Raw genomic sequence first — 10,381 nt, forward strand, 5'->3', positions numbered from 1 at the left:
CTCTTCTCCCTCGCTCAGCCCCCGAACCTCTGCAAGATAAGCAGGGCTTGGTAGGGAGAGAATGACCTGGGCAGAGGGTACTGAACTCATTGGCCAGAAACGCAATACTAGTGAGAGCCTGGCACGCTATAGGCTTTCACTTAAAATAAGGATTTAGGTCTTCCGACCTCCTTGCCACGGTGTTCGACGTAGGGTTGATAGTTTCAAGTTTACTGAAATTTCGAAATTAGGTTTGGACTCCTTTCCCTTTGAAAGATAGAGAAATAGAAAGATAGAGAAATTAAATAAATGTTTAATACCCCCAACAACTCTGTCAGGTAGTATTACTGTCCTCAGATGAGGATACTGAGATTCAGGAAAGTTTACATAACTTCTCTGAGGCCACACAGCTGCGAAGTGGCAGGGCGACCTCTGCCACAACTCCAGGGTCCATGGGGTATCATCCGTAGCCTGCCACAGAACGACGTGGAGTCAAGTGATACCCTCAGGCAAGATGTATAGATGGAGTTGGACGGTGGGAACCTTACTCCTTGCGTTTGAACTTGAGCTCTCCCGCTTGGTAGCTGTGTAACCTCACTAAGTCTGGTCTTCAGTCGACTCATCTGTGAAACAGTCGTCAGTAATAGTACCTGTCTTGTAGGATTGTTAGGTGGCTTAAAATAGACAAACCACCTAAAATAGTGCACAGCACATGACAAGAATTTGTGTTGGCTCTATTGTTGCCGATACATGTAACAGGATTCACCTGGTGCTCCAGCAGCCAAGGATAATACATCCAGACCCGCAGCTCCCCTCCTCCAGGGCCACCATTGACGTTACATTTTATATCCTCATGTAGTTCATATGAGTTTATATGAATGATAGCCAAGTACCCCACATTCCAAAGACGGACAGGATCACACGTGATGGAGGATTTGCAGAACAGAAATCTGCAATCAGATTTTTGCTTCTCTAGCCAGTCTCCATCTTAAACATATGAAAAGCTTGAAAGTGCAAGTTAAACTTTCTCTGAAGAGAGTCGTTGAGACGTGGTGTCATTTCTGTTCTCTCAGAGGAGAAATGTTTCCCAGGGGACTGGTTGCTCAGAGAACTTTTGACCTATGGAAGGGTGGAGGGGAAGGAAGCTGGGCTGTGAAATGAACACTGGAGCAGCTGTGGCTAGAAAGCCGTGAGGGCATGGAAGGAAGAGAGGCAGAGAGAAGGGGAAGGCTGCTGTGGACGCTGAGCGCATCTCCAATATCTATGAGGGAAACGTGTGACTTTTTCCTCTGAAGGCTAACAGGACCTTTGGAGAGTGGACTCGAGGATTTCTGCAAACAGAATGTGCCCAGGAGAGCTGCCCAGGCAGCAGACAGGCCCCCTGTTATATTCATCTTATAACTGGAGGAGGGATATCTATCACCTGCCTGGAGTAAGTTGCACTTGGAGAACACCGAGGAACACCAAGGAATCTCCAAAACACCCACAAAAAGTACCCCCTGGGTAAAAGAATCAACTTTGAGTGTGACTGAGCCAGAGAGCACCGGAATCAGATCACCACGGCACAAATAAAGGCGAGTACCACCCCCCACAGCCCCCGCCCCAGCTCAGAAACAACAGCTAATGGGAGAGGGGAGAGCAGAGAAGAGACTGACCACACCCTCCTCCTCATTGCATGCCGGGGAGGGAGGAAGCTGGAATATTGATTGAAGTTGTGGATTTTGATCAGTAATCACACTGTTCAATTGCAGATATGAGGCTATCATGGTGATGAAGGTGACCAGACAACTTTTCATGTTCTGAGAGTGACCAGAAAAGCTCTGGAAGATGCTAGAGGCTCCGTCTAGGTCAGGGAAGGAAATAGCCCATAGAGAGGGTTTCAAGGTAGTGGATCATGTTTTCTGCTTATGCTCTATCAACTTTAGCTCATTTAATATACTGCTTTAGTAAATATAAATGAGGGAGAGAGAGTAAAGGTGGGAGGGAGGAACTTAGCAACATGAACTAGAATGCAATGTGATTGAGTGTCCTCCTTGGCAGGTAGGCCAGGATGAGGCAGAGAAAGGGCAGGCAACCCCTTCATCAAAGCAAGAGATAGAGGATGGCTGCCCTCAGTTTTGTATCCTTCTGGTCCGCTCTCCCCATAACACTCTGATTAAATGAACACCTACTGACCTGGTCACAGTCCTGGATCCCCCGCCTGGTCCCAGAAAGGCAGCTACAGTACATGGTTCTGTGGGAAGACAATGTCCACTAGGTGGCACCAAGCTACAGCTGAGCCAGGTGAAGTTTAAACCTGTCCAAAACCCCCACCTGGGACTTCCCTGGTCCCTCCCTCCCCCAGCATGTTTCTATAACCTTACAGTAACCCTACGTGTTATGTAATTGGATCTTTTGGGTCCCACTAATCACGCTATGGTGGAACTTTACTGTGTTATCCATTCACCCAGACAAATGTGTTCCATATTTTCAAGCAAGCTACACTACAGCTCACTGCAGAACATGTGGTTTTGCTGCTACTAAAACAGGCCTCAGAAATATGCCCTTCAGATACCCAGGACGGTGAGAGTGGCTAGGCCCTGGGAAGGACTCTGTGGACTGGCCATCCAGCCATGAGATCCATTTCATCCTGGAGAGTGGTAAATGGAACTCATTGGCCAGAACTCATTGGTCTTTCCTCTTTAAAGAGGAAAGACCTGACTGGCACGGACTCTTCTTCCTCCTGGAACGTGAACATGATGCCTGAAAAGGAAGCAGGAAGTCACGATGACCGTGAAGCCTTCCTGCTGAGGCTACTGAAGTAGGAAATGGGACAGTGCACCCTTGGTGACGATGGCAATCTAAGTTACCAGCCCAGGTGTGTTCCCTTCTAGACCTCTTGTGGTTTGAGAATGCCTTCTGTAGTTAAGCAACTGTGAATTATCTCTTGCTTGCAGCCCAACACATTCCTAACAGGTACAGAAAGGAAAGAAGATGAAACATTCATCAGTATGGGTTTCATGTGAGGAATCATTCAGAAAATGTTTCCTAATGCTCTAGAACAGAGTGATATGCAACCTACTATGGCTACAAGGAAGGGGAGACATTTGGCCTTGACATTTGGCCTCAGTCGTAAAGGCAACATCAAAACAACCTTTTATATCTAGTCATTTCTTCTCGACCAGAAATGAAGATGAAACATGCCACATACAGTGGAGGACATGACCCTGAACCCAGACTAAGGAATGCAAGTCCATGCCTGGACCTTTCATTGACACCCAACCCTTTCCCCCATTCCCATTCCCCTCCTGGGACCCCCCAAAGCAAGCTGCCTAGTTCCTGAAGATCCAGCCACCAGGAATACAGAATCAGCAAGAAAGAGAAGTTATTTTAGTGTAAAATAAGTTACTTAGAAAATGAAATACGCCCATTTCCTTAACCCCCAAGCCTTTCCTCATGGTACCTGATACAAACCCATCCATCGCTACATAGAAGTAACCACACCTTCTCTCTCCTTAACTGTGGCCCAGGAAGCCTGTCCTCAGATCCACATGTTAGGACAAGAGGGGACTTGCTCTGGCTCCTGAACCCTGCTGTGAGGGGACGTGTATGCTGAGCCTTCTATCAGTCAACTCTCCAATACAACTCCTGGTATGGCTCCTGATTCCACCCTCTAAGGATGGCACCCACCAGACCCTCATGTCCACCCTCCTGCCTTCTTCCTTGTGGTCATTTCTCCCTAGAGCATCTCAAACTATGTAAGATTCCTTGCATGTATCAGATTGCCCCCCACAGTTGCGTATTTTCTTATGTTGTCTCTCTCCCTAAAGCAGCCTTCCCTGTGTAGTTTCAGTTATCAGTTGCTGCATAATAACTACACCAAAACATAGTGTCTTAATACAACAACCATTTTATTTGCTCATGATTCCATGAGTTGGGAATTTGGGCAGGGCTTAGCTGGCTGGTTCTTCTGCTCTATGTGGGATTTCCCGCAGTCATTCAGTCAGCTGCACTCGGCTGCACTAGGCCAGTGTCTGGGCTGGGCTGGAACATCTGAGACTTGGCTCCCTGCTGTGATGCCGCAGAGCTCCGATACATGGTCTCACTCCCTCCACATGGCCAACTCAGACTTTCTCCCAGCAGCATTAAGTTCCAGGGAAGACAGACTTCCTACATGGTAGCTGGGTTCCAAGAGGATGTGTTCCGAAAGTAGAAAGCAGAAGTGCATATTTCCTAAGCTAGCCTTGGAAGTAGTACAATGCCACTTCTGCCAAACTCTATTGGTCAGTGCAGGTCCCATGACCAGCCTAGATTCATGAAGAGGGGACATAGTCTTTCCTGCTTGATGCAATGAATGGCAGAGTTTGCCGGGATCTGTAATGTACATACCTGTCTTTTTGACAAGCTCCTCATTCATATTCAGCTCAGCTGGCACCTTGCAGCAAATCCTGATTAATGCCAATCACTAAACTGCTAGTTTGCCTCAATAATTATTTCTCTATTTCCTTCAATTTCTGATCTTTAGCTGGACACATGGCTGTCCAGAATAAAGACGTTACTTCCTGGTCTGCCCCGATAGCTCAGTATGGCCATACACCTGTGTTCTAGCCAGCGGCTTATAAACAGAAGTATCCTTAAGGGAGATGGTACTTCCTTTTGCTCTTCCTCCTCTTTGTTGGCTGGAATGGGGATGTGATGGCTGGGTCTGAGCAGCCATATTGGATAACGAGAAGAGAACCACATACTGAAGATAGCAGTATGATAAAAGAGAAGTAGCTTGAGTCCCTGATACCAAGGAGCGTCATATTAGCCAGAAGTCTAACTTTAGATTTCTTACACAAGAGAGAAATAAACATCAGTCTTCTTCATTTTGGATTTTTTGCCTCACTTTGCTTAACTCTAATCTTAATTTCTATATTCCCATTACTTATCTCTTGCTACAGGACCTAATACCTCAAACTCTAGTGCCTTAAAGTATAAACATTTATCACCACTTGCAGCTTCTGTGGAGCAGGAGTTCAGGAGCAGTTTGGGCGCTTCCACTTAGGATCATTCTGGCTGTCATGGTCAAACTCCTGGATGGACCTCGAGCACCTGAAGGCTGGTAAGAGCCTCAGCTTGCGAAGGCAGCTCACCCTGGTGACTGTGTGGCAGTTAGCAGGAGGCCTCTGGTCTCCACATGGGCCTCTTCCTGAATGTTCTCACGATATGGCTGTTGGCACCCCCACCCCCTTGCCACCAAAACAAGGGATCTTGAGAGCAAAGCAGAGCGAGCGATAGCTTCTATGACCTAGCCACCGAAGTCACCCACTGTCACTTCCACACTGTATTACCGGTCACAGATGCCTAGTCAGTGTGGAAATACATGAGGGTGTGAGTGCAGGCAGACAAGGGGCATTGGGAGGCCATCTCAAGGCTGGCTTCCACACCCCACTTCTTCCCTAATGGACTCGATATTTGTTCAAGTAGCGGGTGATAATCCCTCAACATCAGGAGAGAGTAGTTTCATACACCAGCCTCTGCGGTAAGTCACACTCCTTCTAAACCAGCTGTTGAATCCATTGGCTTAGCTTGCTTACCCTGTGTTTTCACACCGCACCTGATTCAGAGAGCAGTTTGGAGATAGCTCACGTTTAAACATCCTCTTTTTCCCCTGAATCTCCTACAGCTTCTCAGCTGAGCAACAATCATTGCATTTTTATGCTTTCTTCAAAAGAAGCTGTCAGAAACGGGTCCAGATCTCGTGGAATGCGGCATCGTTTTCATCGTGCCCGCTTTCACCTTACGGTGCTTGGACCAGAGGGGACTGGGCACACAGGCATAAATCCAGACATCTGTAATTCCCTGTCCCCTGAAGAAGTGGCCATAAAGTCCATTACTCCAGAAATATGGGGAGAGGGAGACAAAGGACAAGCCAATGAGTTTCAGAGGGACTGTAAAACAGAAAAAGAGATCTCACTAACCGTGTCGGCCTCATTAGGAGCAAGCCAGGCGGGGACATGATTTATGGTTGGGTGCTCACCGGTGGCAGGCAGGAATGCCTCTCCCCCTTCCATACTCACCATCTTGAGTGCTCATGAGCCCCCGTGGCTGAAGCTGATGGCTCTTGGGGAAAGGGTGCCGCCTTTGGAGTCTGAACAGGAGAACAGGGCCCGGAGGTTGTGGGTGTTTACGGACACATTGTGCACCAGACAAATGTTCCGAACCCAGATGCCCCAGATCTGCCAGGACCCTTGGGTTCTGGGACCTGGAGAAGAGAGTCCTATTGCATCAGCACCCAGGGTGCAGGCTGGCTTTCTCCACCTCCCTCTCAGCGTCCACTTCACTGATCCTCTTTCCTGTCGGTGTAAACTGGTCACAGGTTTTCTTATCAGCAAAGCCTGGGACTTATTTAAAGCAGACTGAAACAGAACAATGTGCTATATTTTTAAAGGCGGGGAAGGGATAAAAGGAATGGTCAAGAATTCTTTAAAATGCATGGATAAGGTAATTCTGAATATAGAAATGTATACTACCTGGGTATATATACCTGGGCATGGGTGCCTGTGATGTTCCAGTGAGAAGTCTGGGAATTTGTGAAGGCTGCTTCCAATGTAGCTCTGAACACTGATGTTCCAGTTGCTATGACTACGTGACAAATTAACCCAAAATGTAGTGGCATAAGACATCCATTTGTTATGTTCATAGCTTCGGCAGGTGAGAAACCTGTACGTGGCACAGTAGGAATGGCCTACGTTCGTTCCTTAATACCTAGGGCATCTACTGGAAGACTGGAAGGCTAGGGGATGGAATCCTTTGACAGTGTCTTCACTCACCTAACGGTTGATGCTTATGTCGCTGAGGCCCTAGCTGGGGTCCCTCCCTGTGGCCTGGCTTCCTCGTGACATGGGGGTTGTATTCCAGAGACAGCCTCTAAAGCCCATATGATCTTATAGGACCAAACTTCTAAAGTCAAGCAGTGTCCCTTCCTCCCCATTTTATTAACTGAAGCATTTACAAAGATCTTCCCGGGTTCAAGGGGAACGTAGATCCCACCACCCGAAGGGGGGGCGTCAACGTTTTATTGTAAGAAAAGCACGTGGGGCAGGGTATGAGTCAGTGTGGCCATGTGTTAGTCACAGTTCTCCAGAGATGTGCAGGGTCCAGCACAAAGAACACCCCTTTGTATTATAAAACCTTCTAGTACACAATCATAAACATGTAATTCTGTAACATAACAATATCACATTCAAGCACACCCTCTGACATTCTAGGTAAAATGTTCACATGAAAACTATAGATTACTACACCCATAGTGTTGCCTTACCAACCATACTCAAATAGGCCTTCTGCAAGACCCTGTTTCTATAGAAAGATTTCTCTTAGGAAATTGGTCACGCAGTTAGAGAGGCTGGCAAGTTCAAATTCTACAGGGTGGGCTGTCAGACTCGAGAACCAGGAACTGCCGATAAGGCAGCTCTGAAGGCCATCTGCTCTCAGAATTTCCTCTTGCTTGGGGCAGGTCAGTCTTTTGTTCTATCAAGGCCTTCAACTGATTGGATGAGGCTTGACTTTACCCAGACAGGGTGACACGTAAAACTAGCAACCACAAGTCCCCTTCTTTCAACCAGGCACCCGTATGTGTCTCCTTAACCCATATTTAATCTCCAAATAAAGACAGTAACAAGGTCACATGTCCACCTCACGTGGTGCAACTATCCTGCATACAACTGAAACTCACCTTTTCCCCACACAAGGATACAAATCCCTTGCGTGATGCCTGCTCTTCTCCTTCGTATCTTGTAACTAGAATACAATGATCTGAAGTTAACCATACTTAAATACTCTGGCATAAAATAAATACATCTTTTTTTAAAATTTTATTTATTTATTTATCTTTAGAGGGGAAGGAGAGAGGGAGAGAAACATCAATGTATGGTTGCCTTTTGTGCGTCCCCTGCTGGTAGTTAGCCTGCAAGGAACCGGCCTGCAACCTAGGCATGTGCCCTGACTGGGAATCGAACCTCGATCGTCTGGTTCGCAGGCCCGCGCTCAATCCACTGAGCTGCGCCAGCCAGGGCTAAAATGAATACATCTTATGTCACATGGTCATAGCTGGAATTTGTGACTAATTGCTTCTGCTATCTACTCCACACACCCCTGCCCCTGTACCTCAGGTCATCATTCCTGCAACCTCCTACAGCTTAGACGGACCTTCCCTGAGCCCTGCAGAGGGAACCACAGAGGGTCCTGAACACTGGAAGGCTGCTCGGAGACATGCAACTACAGCTAAAAATAACAAGTATTTCTGTATTCCTCGGGTATCAAGTTCAAATTGTGAAAGGTAAGAGTTTGAGCCTGGACTAGATTAGGAGGGACTATGGATGTCAGATTAGTAATACCGATTTAATCTGGCCGGTCAAGGTTCTCACCCTCTAGTGGGCAGCTGAATCACTTGGAGGGCTTGTTAAAACACGGTGTCTCCGATGTGGTAGGCAGATCTGGCGTTAGGCCTATGAATCGCATTCCTCACGAGTCCCCGGGCAGTGCGGAGGCTGCTGGGCTGGGGGCTGGAGTTTGAGAGCCATCGCTGTGGGGGGAGCAGATTTTAGGGAAGACAGTGGTATGATCAGCTGTTCATTCTCTATGGCTCTTTCTGGTGATTTGGTGAAGAAGAGGCTTGACGCAGGCGCCTTCAACAGGCTCTCGCAGCAGTGCGTGGAAGACGTAACTGAACCTTGAACTAGGACCAGGAGAGTAGTATGTCAGGCAGGAAAGGCCGGAAATGACATTACACTAGCCAGGTTGGATTTGATTTGCGGGGCGAGGAAGGTTGGAGTGATGGACGCCAGTGCAACTCCCAGGTTTGTAGAATGGATAACTGGGTGGATGGCGTTAGGATCAGTTGAGGAAACAGGGTTAAAGAAGGAGCCGCAGCTCGTGGACATGAATCTAGTGTTAATGTGGGGCTTTTAACTGGGGATAGCCAGTGGAAAAGTTGGCTGTGAGAGTCTGAAGCCTGGGGGAGGTACTTCGAGTAGCAATACAAATTTGGGAAATGTCAACGGATAGATAGGTAGCGAGCCTGGGAAGGGAGGCGCTCACTCAGAGGCTGCAGCTGGGAAGAGCTGGGAGCTGGGACCACGCCCCATCTTTAGTGCCGCACCTGGGAAGTCTGTTAAAACGTGGACTCTGGTTCTGCAAGTCTGGGCTGGAGTTTGCTTCAGGAAAGACTCTGCCAGATTTATGTCTTACTTCAGGGCCCCTGAACCCCATATTTAGATTAGGAAACTGAGGCACAGAAAGACTAAGTGATTTGTGCAAGAAAGATTAAATAATAGGAAGAGTCAGTAACAGAGCCACGATTCGAAACAAGGTCTTGTATGTGCCTCTGTGACAGTCTGTGCCAGAGGCCGGGGGAGGGCCTGGAAGATTTTACAAGTCTAGGTGGGGAAGGGGGGGAAGAAATGACATTCTATTAATGTGTAATTATTGCAAAACTATTGAGTTTTACCTCTGAAGTTCAGTATGAGTTCTAGAGCAATTTCTAGCACAGTGCTACATTTGACTTTAACATACTATTTTATCTCTTGGTTACTTAAGTTTGAAATGATTTTTGTCTTCCCTTAAATGACTTTAATTTTTCTCTAAGTTAACTTCTTTGGGACTTAATTAGGTTGCCAAGCCTCTTTTTAAGGAACTAATCTATGTCTGTATCAGATTAAAATTGTATTTAAATAACAATTTTAGACTATAAAAACTTTAAGAGTTTAATATTTGGTGTATATTTTTTTAATCTAAAAAGAAACCAAAAATGAGAAGAACTTCAGCAGGCAGCAGTTTACTGCATGAAATTCCACTGAGGAGCTCACATCATTAAAATTGAGAGACATTTAGTAATTCCACCTCAAATGGTTCTTAATCCTTTGTGTTTAATTTAGCTTTTCCAGAGAGTGTCTGTTCCTGATGTTTTAATAGCTTCTACATTTTCCGTTAGTGCTTTGCCCTATCAAAACACATTATTAATTCCTCATCAGCTTCATTGAGTCCTTGTTCTGCTGGTTAATGTTCCCACTGTCATTTTTTATTAGCAGAAACGCAAGGATAAAATGAAGGACTTGGCCATGATTTTATTACAACAGTAGAAATAATATCAGAGCTCGTGAATGATCTGCTTAGTGAGAGGAAATTTCCTTGGGCCTACAGTATTTTGCTGGAGGAAATAAATGATTTTTAAAAGTTGCAGCTTCTCTTTTTGAAGCCCCGAAGTTCATCTGTGACAGCATCCACATAACCATGAATAATTCATGAAGTCAATAAAACTGTAGCATTCAGGGCCCACCTTCAAGCTGGGTGTATAGAGATCAAAAAGCCATTGTCCCTGTCCACAAAGAATTACAGTGTTTTGATTTTGTAGCTGCCTTCTGAATTTCTGAATTATTGG

Source organism: Sturnira hondurensis, unplaced genomic scaffold (genome assembly GCF_014824575.4).
Source record: "Sturnira hondurensis isolate 20B ecotype Veracruz unplaced genomic scaffold, ASM1482457v3 Scaffold0022319, whole genome shotgun sequence".
Lineage (NCBI taxonomy): Eukaryota > Metazoa > Chordata > Mammalia > Chiroptera > Phyllostomidae > Sturnira > Sturnira hondurensis.